This window comes from Capricornis sumatraensis, chromosome 18 (genome assembly GCF_032405125.1).
Source record: "Capricornis sumatraensis isolate serow.1 chromosome 18, serow.2, whole genome shotgun sequence".
In the NCBI taxonomy this organism is placed as follows: Eukaryota; Metazoa; Chordata; class Mammalia; order Artiodactyla; family Bovidae; genus Capricornis; species Capricornis sumatraensis.
The window spans coordinates 76,115,123-76,133,333 of NC_091086.1; positions in this window are offsets into that span (position 1 = coordinate 76,115,123).

An 18,211-nucleotide genomic window follows, 5' to 3' on the forward strand; every position below is an offset into this window, starting at 1 on the left:
ATGCCTTCCACAGGGGCAGGAAGCTCTGGTGTCTGGGGTTGAAGACTCCTCCTCAGAGGCTCCACGTGCAGCCTCACCATCTTTGTTGACCATCAGCCAGAGGAAGAAGGGCACGCTGGAGACTGGGGTTCTGATGGCCCGCTTGCCTGGGACTGCAAACTCCGTGACCCAAGCTTGATGTCTAACAGTCAGAGGGGCTGGAGTCCCAGCCCTGAGAACAGGGCAGAGCGGACAACTGCCTCACTGGTATGCATTTTCCCTGGGATGTTTCCTGCGTCTCCCTCCCACGTCCAAGAAGATCCGCTCAAGTGCCTGCGATCTCCGCTCCCAGCAAAGCAGCCCCTCGCTGAGAGGCTGTGGCTGCCCCCCACGCCACTGCTCACTGGGCCCCCGCCTGCCCTGCTGCCTGAGCAGTTATGGTGAAGGACCTAAGCTACTCCATTTTGTTAACAGAAAAACTCCATTTTGTAAGGTCCCAGGAAAAGAGCCTTTGAAAATCCAAGAGCCTTTGGAAATCCCCTGACCTCACTGCACCACCCTCGAGCCAATTGGACCCCAGACCAAAATCTCCTGACTTAACGTTCAGGAACTCATGGTCTACCTAGGTGATGGGAACCAATCAGAACCCGTGGCCAGCCCGGGAAAATAAAAACCAATCAGAAACCAACACCTAACCCTTCCACAGAAGGTAACCAATTAGACGTCTCCCAACCCAGAAACCCGTTTTTCAAATTTCTCGCGTGAGAATACCCTATATAAGCAATGTAACCCAGAACTCAGGGCTCCTCCCTATAGCCGCTGCGTCGGTATCAGTGGGAGCCCAGCTCAAGCTTGGTAATAAAAACTCTCTTGCTTTTGCATCGGATATCGGCTCCCTGGTGGTCATTGGGAGATTTCACGATTTGGGCACAACAATGGCTGGACCCCCGACTCCCTGAGGGATGCCCGTCATGACGATGCAGTCAGTAGGAAAAGCTGTTGTCCTCCAGTCGCTTACTTCTATTTCTTAGAAGGGACTAGTGGATTCCCCAGGAAGCCACAGGCTGTTGCTTATTCAAATCTCCAAGCTTTCATATACATGAATTTACTTTCACTTCATATAACTTAGGTCCCCAGAGCTGTCTCAAAATGGAACTCTTGAACGCACCTGACTGTTGAGAACTGCTCCTCGTTCCGAATGTCCTGGTATCTGATTTTAATCAATTTTATGTTAAATTTCAGCTTGAGTTCAAGACTTCCATCAGCGAAATCCTCTTCTTTTTAGCTAATAAGCTAGGCTGTTCTGAAATAGAGGAGATGGACAACCAAAATTAAATATTTAAAAATTGGATTCTCTATTCAGTTACGTAGGGGCTTCCCTGGTGGCTCAGAGGAAAAACCATCTGCCTGCAGTGCAGGAGACCTGGGTTCTATCCTCGGGTTGGGAAGATGCCCTGGAGAAGGAAATGGCAACCCACTCCAGTATTCTTGCCTGGAGAATCCCATGGACAGAGGAGCCTGCTGGGCTACAGTCCACAGGGTCGCAAAGAGTCGGACACGACTAAGCGACTTCACTCACGCACTCACTCATTCAGTTACGTGAAGATTTTTCAGTTCAGTTCAGTTCAGTTCAGTTCAGTTCAGTCGCTGACTCATGTCTGACTCTTTGCGACCCCATGAATCACAGCACGCCAGGCCTCCCTGTCCATCAGTAACTCCCGGAGTTCACTCAGACTCACATCCATTGAGTCAGTGATGCCATCCAGCCATCTCATCCTCGGTCGTCCCCTTCTCCTCCTGCCCCCAATCCCTCCCAGCATCAGAGTCTTTTCCAATGAGTCAACTTTTCGCATGAGGTGGCCAAAGTACTGGAGTTTCAGCTTTAGCATCATTCCTTCCAAAGAAATCCCAGGGCTGATTTCCTTCAGAATGGACTGGTTGGATCTCCTTGCAGTTCAAAGGACTCTCAAGAGTCTTCTCCAACACCACAGTTCAAAAGCATCAATTCTTCAGTGCTCAGCTTTCTTTGTGGTCCAACTCTCACATCCATACATGACCACAGGAAAAACCATAGCCTTGACCAGACGGACCTTAGTTGGCAAAGTAATGTCTCTGCTTTTGAATATGCTATCTAGGTTGGTCATAACTTTTCTTCCAAGGAGTAAGCGTCTTTTAATTTCATGGCTGCAATCACCATCTGCAGTGATTTTGGAGCCCAAAAAAATAAAGTCTGACACTGTTTCAACTGTTTCCCCATCTATTTCCCATGAAGTGATGGGACTGGATGCCATGATCCTCGTTTTCTGAATGTTGAGCTAAAGCTTAAAAGCCAACTTTTTCACTCTCCACTTTCACTTTCATCAAGAGGCTTTTTAGTTCCTCTTCACTTTCTGCCATAAGGGTGGTGTCATCTGCATATCTGAGGTTATTGATATTTCTCCCGGCAATCTTGATTCCAGCTTGTATTTCTTCCAGTCCAGCGTTTCTCATGATGTACTCTGCATAGAAGTTAAATAAGCAAGATGACAATATACAGCCTTGATGTACTCCTTTTCCTATTTGGAACCAGTCTGTTGTTCCATGTCCAGTTCTAACTGTTGCTTCCTGACCTGCATACAGCTTTCTCAAGAGGCAGGTCAGGTGGTCTGGTATTCCCATCTCTTTCAGAATTTTCCACAGTTTATTATGATCCACACAGTCAAAGGCTTTGGCATAGTCAATAAAGCAGAAATAGATGTTTTTCTGGAACTCTCTTGCTTTTTCCATGATCCAGTGTATGTTGGCAATTTGATCTCTGGTTCCTCTGCCTTTTCTAAAACCAGCTTGAACATCAGGGAGTTCACAGTTCACATATTGCTGAAGCCTGGCTTGGAGAATTTTGAGCATTGCTTTACTAGCGTGTGAGATGAGTGCAATTGTGTGGTAGTTTGAGCATTCTTTGGCATTGCCTTTCTTTGGGATTGGAATGAAAACTGACCTTTTCCTGTCCTGTGGCCACTGCTGAGTTTTCCAATTTTTCTGGCATATTGAGTGCAGCACTTTCACAGCATCATCTTTCAGGATTTGAAATAGCTCCACTGGAATTCCATCACCTCCACTAGCTTTGTTCGTAGTGATGCTTTCTAAGGCCCACTTGACTTCACATTCCAGGATGTCTGGCTCTAGATTAGTGATCACACCATCATGATTATCTTGGTCTTGAAGATCTTTTTTGTATAGTTCTTCTGTGTATTCTTGCTACCTCTTCTTGATATCTTCTGCTTATGTGAGGTCCAAACCATTTCTGTCCTTTATCGAGCCCATCTTTGCATGAAATGTTCCCTTGGTATCTCTAATTTTCTTGAAGAGATCTCTAGTCTTTCCCATTCTGTTCTTTTTCTCTATTTATTTGCATTGATCGCCAAGGAAGGCTTTCTTATCTCTTCTTGCTATTCTTTGGAACTCTGCATTCAGATGCTTATATCTTTCCTTTTCTCCTTTGCTTTTCACCTCTCTTCTTTTCACAGCTATTTGTAAGGCCTCCCCAGACAGCCATTTTGGTTTTTTGCATTTCTTTTCCATGCGGATGGTCTTGATCCCTGTCTCCTGTACAATGTCACGAACCTCATTCCATAGTTCATCAGGCACTCTATCTATCAGATCTAGGCCCTTAAATCTATTTCTCACTTCCACTGTATAATCATAAGGGATTTGATTGAGGTCATACCTGAATGGTCTAGCGGTTTTCCCTACCTTCTTCAGTTTAAGTCTGAATTTGGTAATAAGGAGTTCATGATCTGAGCCACAGTCAGCTCCTGGTCTTGTTTTTGTTGACTGTATAGAGCTTCTCCATCTTTGGCTGCATAGAATATAATCAATCTGATTTTGGTGTTGACCATCTGGTGATGTCCATGTGTAGAGTCTTCTCTTGTGTTGTTGGAAGAGGGTGTTTGCTATGACCAGTGCATTTTCTTGGCAAAACTCTGTTAGTCTTTGCCCTGCTTCATTCCATATTCCAAGGCCAAATTTGCCTGTTACTCCAGGTGTCTCTTGACTTCCTACTTTTGCATTCCAGTCCCCTATAATGAAAGGACATCTTTTTTGGGTGTTAGTTCTAAAAGGTCTTGTAGGTCTTCATAGAACCATTAAACTTCAGCTTCTTCAGCGTTACTGGTTGGGGCATAGACTTGGATTACTGTGATACTGAATGGTTTGCCTTGGAAACGAACAGAGATCATTCTCTCGTTTTTGAGATTGCACCCAAGTACTGCATTTCAGACTCTTTTGTTGACCATAATGGCTACTCCATTTCTTCTGAGGGAGTCCTGCCCGCAGTAGTAGATATGATGGTCATCTGGGTTCAATTCACCCATTCCAGTCCATTTTAGTTCGCTGATTCCTAGAATGTCGATGTTCACCCTTGCCACCTCTTGTTTGATCACTTCCAGTTTGCCTTGATTCATGGACCTGACATTCCAGGTTCCGATGCAATATTGCTCTTTACAGCATCAGACCTTGCTTCTATCACCAGTCACATCCACAGCTGGGTATTGTTTTTGCTTTGGCTCCATCCCTTCCTTCTTTCTGGAGTTATTTCTCCACTGATCTCCAGTAGCATATTGGGCACCTACTGACCTGGGGAGTACATCTTTCAGTATCCTATCATTTTGCCTTTTCATGCTGTTCATGGGGTTCTCAAGGCAAGAATACTGAAGTGGTTTGCCATTCCCTTCTCCAGTGGACCACATTCTGTCAGACCTCTCCACCATGACCCGCCCATCTTGGGTGGCCCCACAGGGCATGGCTTAGTTTCATTGAGTTAGACAAGGCTGTGGTCCATGTGTAATTAGATTGACTAGTTTTCTGTGATTATGGTTTCAGTGTGTCTGCCCTCTGATGCCCTCTTGCAACACCTACTAGCCTCCAACTAACAATACGTGAGAATACAAACCTGTGCTGAGTTTAAGTTTATTCTAAAATATATTTGTCTGAATTAAAGAGAAAATAAAATTTGTTGTAAATATGTGTTAATCCCAAAGTGTCCTTTTCCAGGTTCAGAACGGGTCTCTAAATGCAGCTTTGAATCTGTAACTTCTAAGACATGGAGGAGCCTCATTTTGAAACATGTCCACTACTTAATTAATATTTCTCATTTGCAATGCAGATGAGACTTACAAAGCTGACAGTTAAAACTTGAAAATAATTACCCACATTATGAGTTACGACAATGAGTCAGAAGATGTGGCGCTTCACTGTTTTTCAGAAGAGCTAGTGCAACCTTTTTGACAGAGGAGGCTTTAATCACGCCTGCGACTGTGTGTCCTTGTCTGTGGGTTCCTCTCTGAGACGCTCCTTTATTCTATTTCCATTCGACTCGCATTTTGTGTTCAGTGTAAATCAAGACAGAAAAGAACATTTGCCTTCACAGTGAAATTGCAATTTATTTCTTGAAAGCTTCGCCGTCTTCATAGCCTTTGGATCTGTTTAACCAAAGCTTCATTTCTCTCCTTGGCATAATAAATCTTTTAATCTAAGCACCCAAATATACAGCGAGCATTTTATTCAACATCCGAGAAGGAATATTCATTTTCAGATATGGAATTTCAGCTTTGATGGGGTCTGCAGCCACAGCAGCTTGAGGCTCTGTGTAGGGCCTGACTCAGGAGCTCAGTTTGAAACAGGGGGTGGGACAAAGATTTAGCCCCAGCAACTTGCTTCTGAAGCCAGAGGTGACCACAGGGGTATTAACTGCCACAGAGAATCCATTTCCAGATGGGAACCCCTGCCGGCAACAGTCACTACACCTCGATAGGTAAGTCCACGAAAGGAGCCGGAGGAACGAGAATGGATTTCTGTAATAAAAGCATCAGTTCAGTTCAGTCGCTCAGTTGCATCCGGCTCTTTGCGACCTCATAGACAGCAGCATGCCAGGATTCCCTGTCCATCACCAATATATATAATATTGGAGAAGGGAATGGCAGCCCACTCCAGTGTGCTTGCCTGGAGAATTCCATGGACAGAAGAGCCTGGCGAGCTGCAGTCCATGGGGTCAGAAAGAGTCCTACACACCTGAGCTACTAACACACACATACACATATAAGAATATAGAGACACATATATATTTATATATACACACACACTCCAGTATTCTTGTCTGGGAAATCCCATAGATAGAGTCTGAGCCTGGTGGGCTACAGTCCTTGGGGTCACAAAGATTCAGACATGACTTAGCAACTGAGTATATATTGTACGTATGTATATATATACACACATATATGTATACATATACACACACACACACACACATATATATATGTATGGAGAAGGCAATGGCACCCCACTCCAGTGCTCTTGCCTGGAAAATCCCATGGACAGAGGAGCCTGGTGGGCTGCAGTCCATGGGGTCGCTAAGAGTCGGACACGACTGAGCGACTTCCCTTTCACTATTCACTTTCATGCATTGGAGAAGGAAATGGCACCCCACTGCAGTGTTCTTGCCTGGAGAATCCCAGGGACGGGGGAGCCTGGTGGGCTGCCGTCCATGGGTCGCACAGAGCCGGGCACGACTACAGCGACTCAGCAGCAGCAGCAGTGTATATCTATTTATATGTGGCACTAGTGGTAAAGAGCCCACCTGCCCATGCAGGGAGACTCGAGAGTCCTGAGTTCGATCCCTGGGTCAAGAAGATCCCCTGGAGGAGGGCAAAGCGACTCACTCCCATATCCTTGCCTAGAGAATCCCATGGACAGAGGAGCCTGGAAGACTACAGTTCATGGGGTCACAGAGAGTCAGACACAACAGAATACAGCTCAAGCTCAAAATACCTTCTGAATAAGGTGGACTTTTCATTCCTACTCTTCCTGAGAATTCAACTAATAAGACATGAATATGTCAGAACATGATCACGGAGCTTTAAACAGTCAGTTTTGCACAAGACTGACATGCTGGATTTTAAGACACTGAATTGTGCAGTGGAGCTCATATTGCACAGAGTTACATTAGGATCTGGAATATACTGGCTGGTACCCAGCAAATGTGGTCACAGATGATCACCTCAAGGAGGTGGACTGGCGTGAGCATCAACCTTTGTAGAAACGTAGACAAACATGAAACCTGATTGACACGTAAACCCATAACCTTCAGATGCTGGAGGCGCCTTTCATTCTGAGCTGCCCACTTACCAACATGGCCACTGTCCTAACTCTTTACGACCCCAGGGACCGCAGCACGCCAGGCCTCCCTGTCCATCACCATCTCCCGGAGCTTACTCAGACTCATGTCCATTGAGTTGGTGATGCCATCCAACCATCTCGTCCTCCGTCGTCCCCTTCTCTTCCTGCCTTCAATCTTTCCCAGCATCAGGGTGTTTTCCAAACAGTTCTTCACATCAGATGGACAAAGTATTGGAGCTTCAGCTTCAGCGTTAGTCCTTCCAATGAATATTCAGGGTTGATCTCCTTTAGGATGGACTGGTTGGATCTCCTTGCAGTCCAAGGGACTCCCAAGAGTCTTCTCCAACACCACAGCTCAAAAGCATCAATCTTCAGTGCTCTGCCTTCTTTATGGTCCAACTCTCACATCCATACCTGGCTACTGCAAAAACCATAGCCTTAACTATATGGATTTTTGTTGGCAAAGTAATGTCTCTGCTTTTTAATATGCTGTCTAGGTTTGTCATAGCTTTTCTTCCAAGGAGCAAGCATCTTTTAATTTCATGGATACAGTTACCATCTACAGTGATTGTGGAGCCCCCAAAATAAAGTCTTTCACTGCTTCCATTGTTTCTGCATCTATTTGCCATGCAGTGATGGGACTGGATGCCATGATCTTCGTTTTCTGAATGTTGAGTTTTAAGCCATGTTTTTCACTCTCCTCTTTCACTTTCATCAAGAGGCTTTTTAGTTCTTCTTCACTTTCAGCCATAACGGTGGTGTCATCTGCATATCTGAGGTTATTGATATTTCTCCTGGCATTCTTGATTCCAGCTTTTGCTTCATTCACCCCAGCATTCTGCATTATGTACTCTGGATATAAGTTAGATAAGCAGGGTGACAATATACAGCCTTGATGTACTCCTTTCCAAATTTTGAACCAGTCTGTTGTTCCATGTCCTGTTCTGAGTTGCTTCTCGACCCGCATACAGATTTCTCAGAAGACAAGTAAGGTGAGCTGGTATTCCCATCTCTTTAAGAATTTTCCACAGTTTGTTGTGATACAAACAGTCAAAGGCTTTGGCATCATCAATAAAGCAGAAGTAGACGTTTCTCTGGAATTTTCTAGCTTTTTCTCTGATCCAACGGATGTTAGCAATTTGATCTCTGGTTCCTCTCCTTTTTCTAAATCCAGCTTAAACGTCTGGAAATTCTTGGCTCACGTACTGTTGAAGCCTAGCTTGGAGAATTTAGGGTTTACACCTAGTGGGCCTTTATCAAGCTCAGTGAATATAGCCTAACAAATCTTATCAAGAGAAAAGGATTCCTATTTTGTTTTGAATGAGGGCTTCCCTGACGGCTCAGTGGGTAAAGAATCTAACTGCCCTGCAGGAGACACAGGAGATGCAGGTTCAACCCCTGGGTTGGGAAGATCTGCTGGAGAAGGAAATGGTGACCCACTGCAGTATTCTTGCCTGGGGAATCCCACGGACAGAGGAGCCTGGCAGGCTATAGTCCATGGGGTTGCAAAGAGCTGACCTGAGGTAGAAGCTGAAGGAAAATCGCCATCACTCGCTATGGTGGGTGGGAATGAGGTCAACCAGCCTTGACCCTCAGCTTCCCTGAGTTCTGGTCTGAGGCAGCAGGAAGGTCGCATGGCCATGCCCACCACCCCCACCCCAGGGGACCCTCCCTGACAATAGGCAGAGCCCGCTGTCCCTGGTATTTCCTTCAGGACCACATCCAGTGATGACCCACACCCATCAGGAGGTGATTTGGAATAAGAGCAGGTCGATGGTTCTGGAGGCTTCTGTGTGGGGTGTCCCGGGGGAACCCCCCCACCGAAAGAGGGTCTCCTGATCCGTCAGCTAAGGAAGTTGTCATTAGCTGCTCTACTTCCAAGCAGCCCTTCCTTGCGATGTTGTTTCTAAAAGGTGGCGTGAAGAAGGGAAGGGAAGGAGGGAGCCAAGCGAGAGGAAAGAGAAACAAACCAGGTTTCTCAGCATCGCCGGTCCCGCTGGGGGAGGTCAGGGTGGGAGGCTGGGCCTCTCCTCGGAGAAACGCTGCAGACACTCACCATGGACACGGACCCCTGTCCCTCCCACCCTTGGACCGCCCTCTTCCTGGGCCTCCTGCCCCCTGGGGGTCCTCAGGACCCCTCGCCCACGGGGACGTGCCCTTCTGAACGACAAACGTCTGCACGATTGTGCAGGTCTCCCTGAATCTGAGAGCGAAGGGTCTCTGAAACGTTCCGTAGCTGAAGTGACCTAACGGGGAGAAGCAGTTACCTTAGGACACACACGTCTTCCTGAGGAAGCCACAGAATAAATGCAGGTGAGGCTCAGGGGCTCGTGGACGGAGGTGAGAGCTCTGGCAGCTGGAGGTGAGGCTGGTTCCCAGGAAGGAGCCCGGCGGGGCCACCCCCAGGGCTAGTGCCCCTCTATGAGGGCTTTGCTGCAAGACCCATGCTGAACCTGACTTTTCCTTTTCACTTTGTTCTCTATAAATTAAAAAAACCCCTTTGGATTTCTTTCAGTAAGTGAAACTGCTACCAGTGTAGGTCTCTGATAAGTGCAAAGTGGAGTAAGGCAAACAATTTAAAGTTTCATTATTGTTATTCTTTTTGGCCATACCACACCGCATGTGGGATCTTCGTTCCCTGGCCAGGGATCAGACCTATGCCCCCTTATTGGAAGCATGAAGTCCTAACCACTAGACCACCAGGGAAGTTCCAGATTTTTAAAAAGCAGTTGTTGCTGTTTAGTCACTAAGTTGTGTCCAGCTCTTTGCCACCCCATGGACTACAGCATGCCAGGCTTCTCTGTTCTTCACTGTCTTCTGGAGTTTGCTCAGATTCATGTCCTTTGAGTCAATGATGCTCTTACCGTCTCATCCTCGGCCGCACTCTTATCCTTTTGCCTTCAATCTTTCCCAGCATCAGGGTCTTTTTCAATGAATAAGCTCTTCGAATCAAGTGACTAAAGGAGTGGGGTTTCAGCTTCAGCATCAGTCCTTCCAGTGAATATTCAGGACTGATCTCCTTTAGGATGGACTGGTTGGATCTCCATGCAGTCCAAGAGACTCTCAAGAGTCTTCTCCGGCAGCACAGTTCAAAAGCGTCAGTTCGTCAGCGCTCAGCCTTCTTTATAGTGCAGCTCTCATATCCATGCGTGACCACAGCAAAAACCATAGCTTTGACCAGACGGACCTTTGTCAGCAAAGCAATGTCTCTGCTTTTTAATATGCTGTCTAGGTTGGTCATAGCTTTTCTTCCAAGGAGCAAGTGTCTTTAAATTTCATGGCTGCAATCACCATCTGCAGTGATTTTGGAGCCCAAGAAAATAAAGTCTGTCACTGTTTCCATTACTTCCCCATCTATTTGCCATGCAGTGATGGGACCAGATGCCATGATCTTAGTGTTTTGAATGTTGAGTTTTCAGCCAGCTTTTTCACTCTCCTTTTTCATCAGGAGGCTCTTTAGTTCCTCTTCACTTTCTGCCATAAGGGTGGTGTCATCTGCATACCCTAACTACAGTGAGAGGGGCCGCTGACCAGACATGGCTTGTGGATCTGAGAGACAATGGGACCCTGATGGGCAACCACTGGGACCCTGTTGGCAATGCCACAGGGGATGTGCCTGGGAGCAGGGCGGGTGGGAGGGTGTCAGAGGCCGTGGGAAATGAAGACCTTTTTCAGGGACCAAGGACGAAGCTGGTGCGGGGTCTGCCGGGAGCATCTGAGGAAGGGGAGGGGACTGTGGGACTCCTTCTGGGGCCAGTCAGGTCTGAACGGTGACATGGCTTTCTCTGAAGCTTATCTTCGGAAACAGTGAGGGCTGGTTAAGTGTGAACCTACTGCTGGAATAACCCAAAGCATGATGAGACAGAGAGGACTGCAACCAGCCCTGAGAGTCCTCCGAGCAGTAGCGAATTCCACATCTATTCTGGGGAACAGGAGACAGTCCATTCCGTGCGTGCCCCTCTGCAGTCCCTGGAAGAAAGGGGGGCAGCGATTCCCAGCTAACGCTGGGCCATCCACCTGGAGCTCTCTGACCCCACCACCCCCCAGGGTCATGAACAGAAAGTGGATGGCCTTCCGCAGGCCTCTAGTGACCCCAGGATGGCTTTAGGAGCCTGTCAAGAAATCCCGTGGCCCCAGGCCCAGGATGACGTTTTGATTTCCCAGGCTGTTATTGATTTGGGGATGAAGAAGTAGCCTGCTATTGTTGCTGTAGGTGTCACGAGAAAGCATCCAGCCCCGATTCACTGGCTGGCAGATCTCAGGGGGGTTTGCGTTTGGACGACCAGGGCCATTCGGGCTACCGGGGGATGCTATTGCTTCTCAAAGGTAGCGCCGCTTTTATGAGACATGGCACGCTAATCGAAAACACAAGTAAACTGGAAATTAAATTTAAAAGCCTATAATTTAGTATCTTCCCGGCCGGGAGTGATGGCTTTCATTTGTGCGGGACCGGAGCTGTCCAGGGTCGGCCGGCGGGCCGTGGCCAGGCCTCCTCCCAGGGCTGATGGAGCCGATTAATCTCTCGGAACCGAGCTTTGTCTTCTCCAGTTCAGTGAACAACTTCATTTCAGCTGATGAGTTCAACCAGGGGTCAGAACAATCCTCATTTCTGACAATCCCACGAAAAGGGAATTAATTTTATGAGTTAGTGCTACTGCGCTCAGACGAAGCTGGGAGATGGAGAGAAGCCCTCACAGGCCGCAAAGAGCAGGCCCGCGCCCGGACGCGCCACGCGGTTAGAACCGGGGAGACACTTGCTCCGCGAGGCAAGGGGCCTGGGAGCGCGAGGACTCGAAGGACCAGAAACACGCCGAGGGGCCTCTGCCATCGGCAACCACCAGGGACGTCTTCCCGAACTTCTGTTCTTAGAGTGCAACGTGAAAAACTGTTTAAAGAGTCCCGATGAGGGCAGTTTGAGAAGATTAAACAATTGTGTGCTTACTCTTCAGTCACGTCCGACTGTTTGTGACTCTCTAGACTGCAGCCCGCCAGGCTCCTCTGTCCACGGGTTCTCCAGGCAAGAGTACTGCAGTGAGTTGCCATTTCTTCCTCCAGGGGATATTCCCGACCCAGGGATTGAAGCCGAGTCTCCTGCGTCTCCTGCTTGATAGGCAGATTCTTCTACCTGCTGAGCCACTGGGGCAGCCCGAGTGATTGTGACCACAGCATTAAAAACTGGGGAAAAGCCCTCAAAAAAGCAGAGCAAAGCAATCAGATCAAATCCTGGTGGGTATGATGACAGCGCTGGTCACTACAGAATCGCGTTTATAAACTCATGCAGACTTTCACAGAGCCCCCTTTGCCACCAGGCACACAGGACCCTGGCCTTTCACCCCAGGAAAAAAGGGAACTCAAGTGTGTATCAGGCTCCCATGGACTGCACTGAGTCCCCCAATTCCTATGCTGAAGCTCAGCCTCGGGTGCCCTTAAAGCTTGACTGCATTTGAAGATAAGGTCTTCAAAGCTGAGTGCATTAAAATGGGGCTCTTAGAGGAGACACTCGTCCCTTAGGACCGGTGTCCTTATAGGAGACGAGATCAGGACACAGACGCACGGAGGCACGACCTCGTGAGGACACAGGAGGAGGCGGATGCCCCACGCCTGGGACAGAGGCTGCGGAAGGGCCATCTCTGCCCACACCAGGCTCTGGGACATCCACCCTCCAGGCTGAGAGACCGTAAACTCCTGTTGCTTATGGTGTCCCGGCTGTGGCATCTTGTTACGACATCCTGGGTGAACTAATATTTAACTACAGACAATTGCAAACAAGACTGCCCAGCCCCTGCCCCCCAACATGTGAATTTCACGTGAAGAAATAGCCATGAGCCTACACCACCCCCCTCTCAGCAGGTAATCTGGACCTGAAACCCTCAGCTCAGGAAGCCCCTGTCTGTGGGTTCCTGCTCCCCCGGCGAGGGGTGCAGCATAAGGCACGTCCTTACTTTGCTGGCCAAAGAGCTGGTGCTGAGTCTTTCCCGGAGTGGACTCAAGGTTGCACTGAAGCTGCTTTAGTTCTAACTGAGAAGCCTCCCCACTCGCTCTGCGGCCCGTGTCCTCAGTCACCCTGTCCTCACGGTGGGCTCCGACTTCTGGGGCTAAAGGGAGCCCCAGACGAGGCCACCATGCTGCGAAGAGAGGGCCAGGTTTGAGATCTGAGTCCTGACACAGTGCCAACTCTGTCCGTCATCACCCACATGGGGCAGAAACCGAGCTGGATGCATATCCCTCAAGAAAGGATCGCACACAGGAAGTGTGCAGACTGCGGGGGCCTTGCCAGCAGTGGGGCGGAGACCCCCTCTGAGGCCCTCCAGCCTCTGGTGGGAAGGCCTGGGCTGCTCTACCCCCAAACTCCATTCAGAAATGACCCTGAAGGCAGAGGACAGTTTCCCGGGAGATATGGGAACCAGAAGCCAGGGTGGCTGGAGCCAGGCATGGCTGGGGACCCTCTCACTCCAGAAGGAGCACCTTCGCATGGGTTCCCGATTACTGCCGTGATAGGGAGAGTTTGCATAACTTGTGATGTAGCAAATTTTAAATAAAGCACATGGCCTGTTAGAAAGAATGACCCTCAACAGTCTTAGCTCAGCACGTGGCTGGTCAGGCCACAAGAACCGTTCAGCCCCAGGTGGGGTTGGCCCTGGGGACCCTGACTCAGTGGTAAGAGCAGAGGTGGGCCGGCTGGGCTCTGCCCTCAGGGGTCACAGGCACTGGAGTGCAAGGTGGCGGCCCCTTCCCCATTCCCACTGGCGGGGCCCAGAAACACACTCTCTGTTAGTAAGAGGCCTAGGTGATGATGACAATTGACCTATTATCTGAGCTCATGGAAAATCTCAAACCTGAAGCAAAGGCTGGGTGGGGAGTTACCCTTCCAGAGAGTCCCAGGGAGTCAGGGACATGGGGTATGGAACTCAGTCTCCGTTCTCAGGAAGGATATATAGTGTGTGTGCAAGTGTGCACATGTGTGCACATGCATGTATGTATGGGTGCATTGGGTGCACTTGTGTACATGTGTGCACAAGCATGTGTGCGTTGTATGTATGTGTGCGTATGACGTGGGCTTCCCTGGTGGCTCAGACAGTAAAGCATCTGCACGTAGTGTGGGAGACCCGGGTTTGATCTCCTGGTCAGGAAGACCCCCCCAGGAGAAGGGAATGTCTACCCATCTGCGCATGCATTATACACACGTGCACGTGTCAGTGTGTGCAGTGACTGTGCGTGCGTGTAGGCATGTGTGTACAGTCATGCACTGAGTGTGTGCGTGCGTGTAGGCATGTGTGTGCAGTGATGCACTGTGTGCGTGCATGTAGGCACGTGTGTGTGTAGTGATGCACTGAGTGTGTGTGTGCGTGTAGGCATGTGTGTGTGCATGTGTGTGTGCAGTGACTGTGCGTGCGTGTAGGCATGTGTGTGCAGTGATGCACTGAGTGTGTGCGTGCGTGTAGGCATGTGCGTGTAGGCATGTGTGTGTGCAGTGAAGGTGCGTGCATGTAGGCATGTGTGTGCAAGTGCGCACAGTGTTTGTGTGCATGCGTGTGCATGTGTGTACCATGTGAGCACACACGTGCGTGTGCACGGAAGCTCCCTGTATCCCAGCATCTTCTAGAAGCAGCTATAGCCACACTCAAATCGCTTATGGGCCCAAACCATCAGGTTTTTGAAAGGCTCCACAGGTGTCACAGCGAGCCCCCACGATGCCCCTCCCATCAGTCCTCCCTGGCCTGGGGCCCGTCTTGTGCACACAATGGGTGAACTCACAGTGTCTTACATGTATGGATTCCGCACCCAAATCTGAAGCCGAGGAGGCCGAGACCCGGCAAGGCGTTCCACACGGCACGCTCTGTCCAGCACGCTCTGTACGTGTTTGCTGTGGATGATTTGCTGAGACATTCTCATTTCAACAGCTTCTAACCAGGAGGGTCACCTGAGCCATCTGTCCAGGCCCAGGGACGTGGAGACCACACAGCACGGCACAGTGTGGAGCACTTGCCGAGGGAGCATCGAGAGCCCGTCGTTCTGGAGCCAGAATCCAGCTCCTCCCTACAGGCTGCAGGGAGGAGACCCCACCCCTAGAGGGGCCTTATCTGCATGGACCCCTGCGTGTGGCCCACCCTCTGCCCTCCTCCCTCTTCCGGTCCTGAGCCAATGCCTCAGGAGAGGTGGCTGCGGTGGGTTTCTTTCCCCTGAGATGTGTAGCGAGAGCCTGATGTGCGGCTGAACAGGCTGCACAGAGTTTGTAAGGACAGCCTGAGCTGGACGTTTTCCAGCCTGTAATCTCGTCCCAGTGCCGTCCAGCCACGTCCTCAGCTTCACTGGACAGTGTGTCTGACACTCTACTAGGTGGCTGAAACAGCCTCCCTCCCAGCCCCAGAAATGGTTTGATTTCAGGGCAGAGTAGAATGATTCTTCTAGAACATGTTTTTTATTGGCTTTCAAGGAGTCTGGAGAGAGAGGAATCATATTGTACAAAGGCTCCAAGATTCTCCAAAAAGAGAGAATAAGTAACATGATTTCCACAGAGTAACGTGATGCCCCTTTCATGTTTAGGGTCTACTGAGAACGCTAGCCTGAATCTATGAATCCCAAATCCAGCTAAGCGAAACAGGTGGGAAAAGAATGGTGTCAAGAGAAAATAGGGACTTCACTCAGTGGAGACCTGTGAGTCACTGTTGCCCTGGGTGGCCTGCCCACCCACCTCCGGGCTGAGAAGCTGGGACCAGACCTGATGTGGATGTCCTGGGGTCCCCCAGAGCTCCAGAGGTGCCTTGTTCCGATGCTGGGGGTCGAGGAGGCTTCCCACTGCTGCACCTCCATAGACCTCACTCTGGAGAAGCCCCTGCTCTCTGCCCACAGACCCGATTGGCACCCCAGTCCCTCCCTCCGAGACTTGCGGTAGGTGCCCCGCAGCCGGCCCGCGCTCTCAGTCTGCACCCCAGGGCTCTGCTATAAGGCCGCCCTGCCCTCCCCCTACTGCGGTACCTCCTCACCTTAATTCATAGCCACAGAGACAATCTCACCCCTTGTCCCCTGCAAAGAAGTTGGAGAGAGAAACAGGAGATGGCTGAGTTGAAACAGACAGCCAGGCTTCATGAGGACGGAGGGAAGCCCAGTCCTTAGGGCGGACAGAATCATTGGGACAGGACATGGCAGCCAGTCCCCTGGGCTTGGTGGGGGTGGGACCCCCAGAAGGCGATCTGAAACGCTGATTTGGGAGATGGGCGGTAAGTTCCAGGTGGCTCTCTGTGAAAAGGGAGTTTGAAAAGCTGGCCAGGGACTCTAAAAGCCCTGAGAAGACAGCACAATTAGGAAAATCGATGGAGAAATAGTAACAGCCCAGGTTGCCTTGGTGCCCAAAACTCGTGCAGAGCTGAAATCAACCTGCCCTCCTGACCCGTCCTTGGAGACACTGAAGAGCTAAGACCAGGCGAAGACCAGGCGCGTGGTCACAGAAGAGGCAGCAAGCCTCCACCGACCTGGAGGCGGAAGTGGAGGGGCACGGAGAGCGAGCGACACCGCAACGTGGAAGGTGGAACGTGGCGTGGAGACCCCACAGAGCAGGTGTGCAGAGAGGCTGCACGCTGATGAAGAGGGCCGCAGGGGAGCCCCGAGCCCAGGAGGGCCTGCAAAGCAGGCGGCGGAGCAGGGAGAGAGGGGAAGACTGGGCCCAGGCCTACGCGTGCTGAGCCACTTCAGTCGTGTCTCTTTGCAACCCTACAGACTCTAGACCGCCGGGCTCCTCTGTTCATGGGATTCTCCAGGCAAGAATACTAGAGTGGGTTGTCATTTTCTCCTCCAGAGGAGCTTCCCGACCCAGGGATCGAACCCCCAACTCTCGTGTTTTCTGCATTGGCAGGTGGGTTCTTTGCCGCTGGCACCACATGGGAAGCCCCCCAGACCAATGGCAGGACCGCCAGTGTGGACTCAATGGCTGGGCAGGAAGCAGGCCCCCCAGCCCAGGCCTGGGAGCAGAGCAACCATGTGGCATGTTCGCTGGCTCAGGAAAATTGGGAGAAAAATAAGGATGAAAAAGAAAGTCATGAATTTTTCAGCAACCTGAGCATTGCCTGAGATCAGCTTCTTGCTATAGTGTCTGGAGTGCCAATGCACTCTTTCTCTTAAGAAACCGTCTGTAGTAAATGTTCTTTTAAAATAATGACTCTGCTTGACAAAGTGCAAGCATGTCAATACCATGTGGACTGCTGTGTTATTTTTTAAACGTAATGCATTAGGCATTCCGGAGTTTCCTCCTATGGAGACGGTCTTTCAAAGTGTTTGATAATTGATGGAGGAACAGAAGGTCGAGGGAGTGAGTTTTAGCGTCTGCGGATGTTTCGGTTTTGTTTTCAGATGGGAGGAACTGTGCGGGCTCAGACGGAAGGACTGAGCTACTGAGGGGTTTGGAGGTAAGGAGGGGGCCACACTTTCCTGGAGAACCGTCTCCAGCAGACAAGCACAGCGACAGAGCAGACCCACCTTCCAACATTCTATAGGCAGGAGCAAATAAATTAAAACTGGGATTTTTTGGGGGGAGGAGAGGCCACTGAATTTACCTCCTCAGGTGAGCACTCATGGGCCTGAGCCTGGGGCCATTTCTGTCAGTGGGTGACGGTGAAATTATTCTAGCCTCTGGCACATTTTATTTACATAATTGCTCTTTGGGCAAATTCCTCCACTTTTCTGCAGAAACCCTGGCTCTTTGACTGACACCATCCTCAAGCTCCCATTTTCCCTCCATGGTTCATATCCCTGAAAAATAATTATAAGCTTTGATATATAAGAAATCATTACCCACTGATTTAGATAATGAAATAATATAAACTGCAGCAAGATGCTCTATGATTCTTACATACTTCCTGCTGTCTCTAACATCATTTAATGATTTTTTGATTTTCATTGCAAAAAAAAAAAAAATACTTCAAATTGGAAACACGGCAGAGACATCAATGCCAGGAAGCAAAGAAGGCATTTTATCCTATTTTCTGTACGTTACTGAAGCAAATTTAAAAAGAAAAATCTTCAAAGCCAGTCTGCAATCATTGCATGTTCTAATGAGAATAAAGCCGCTTTGTCAAAAAGCCCATCC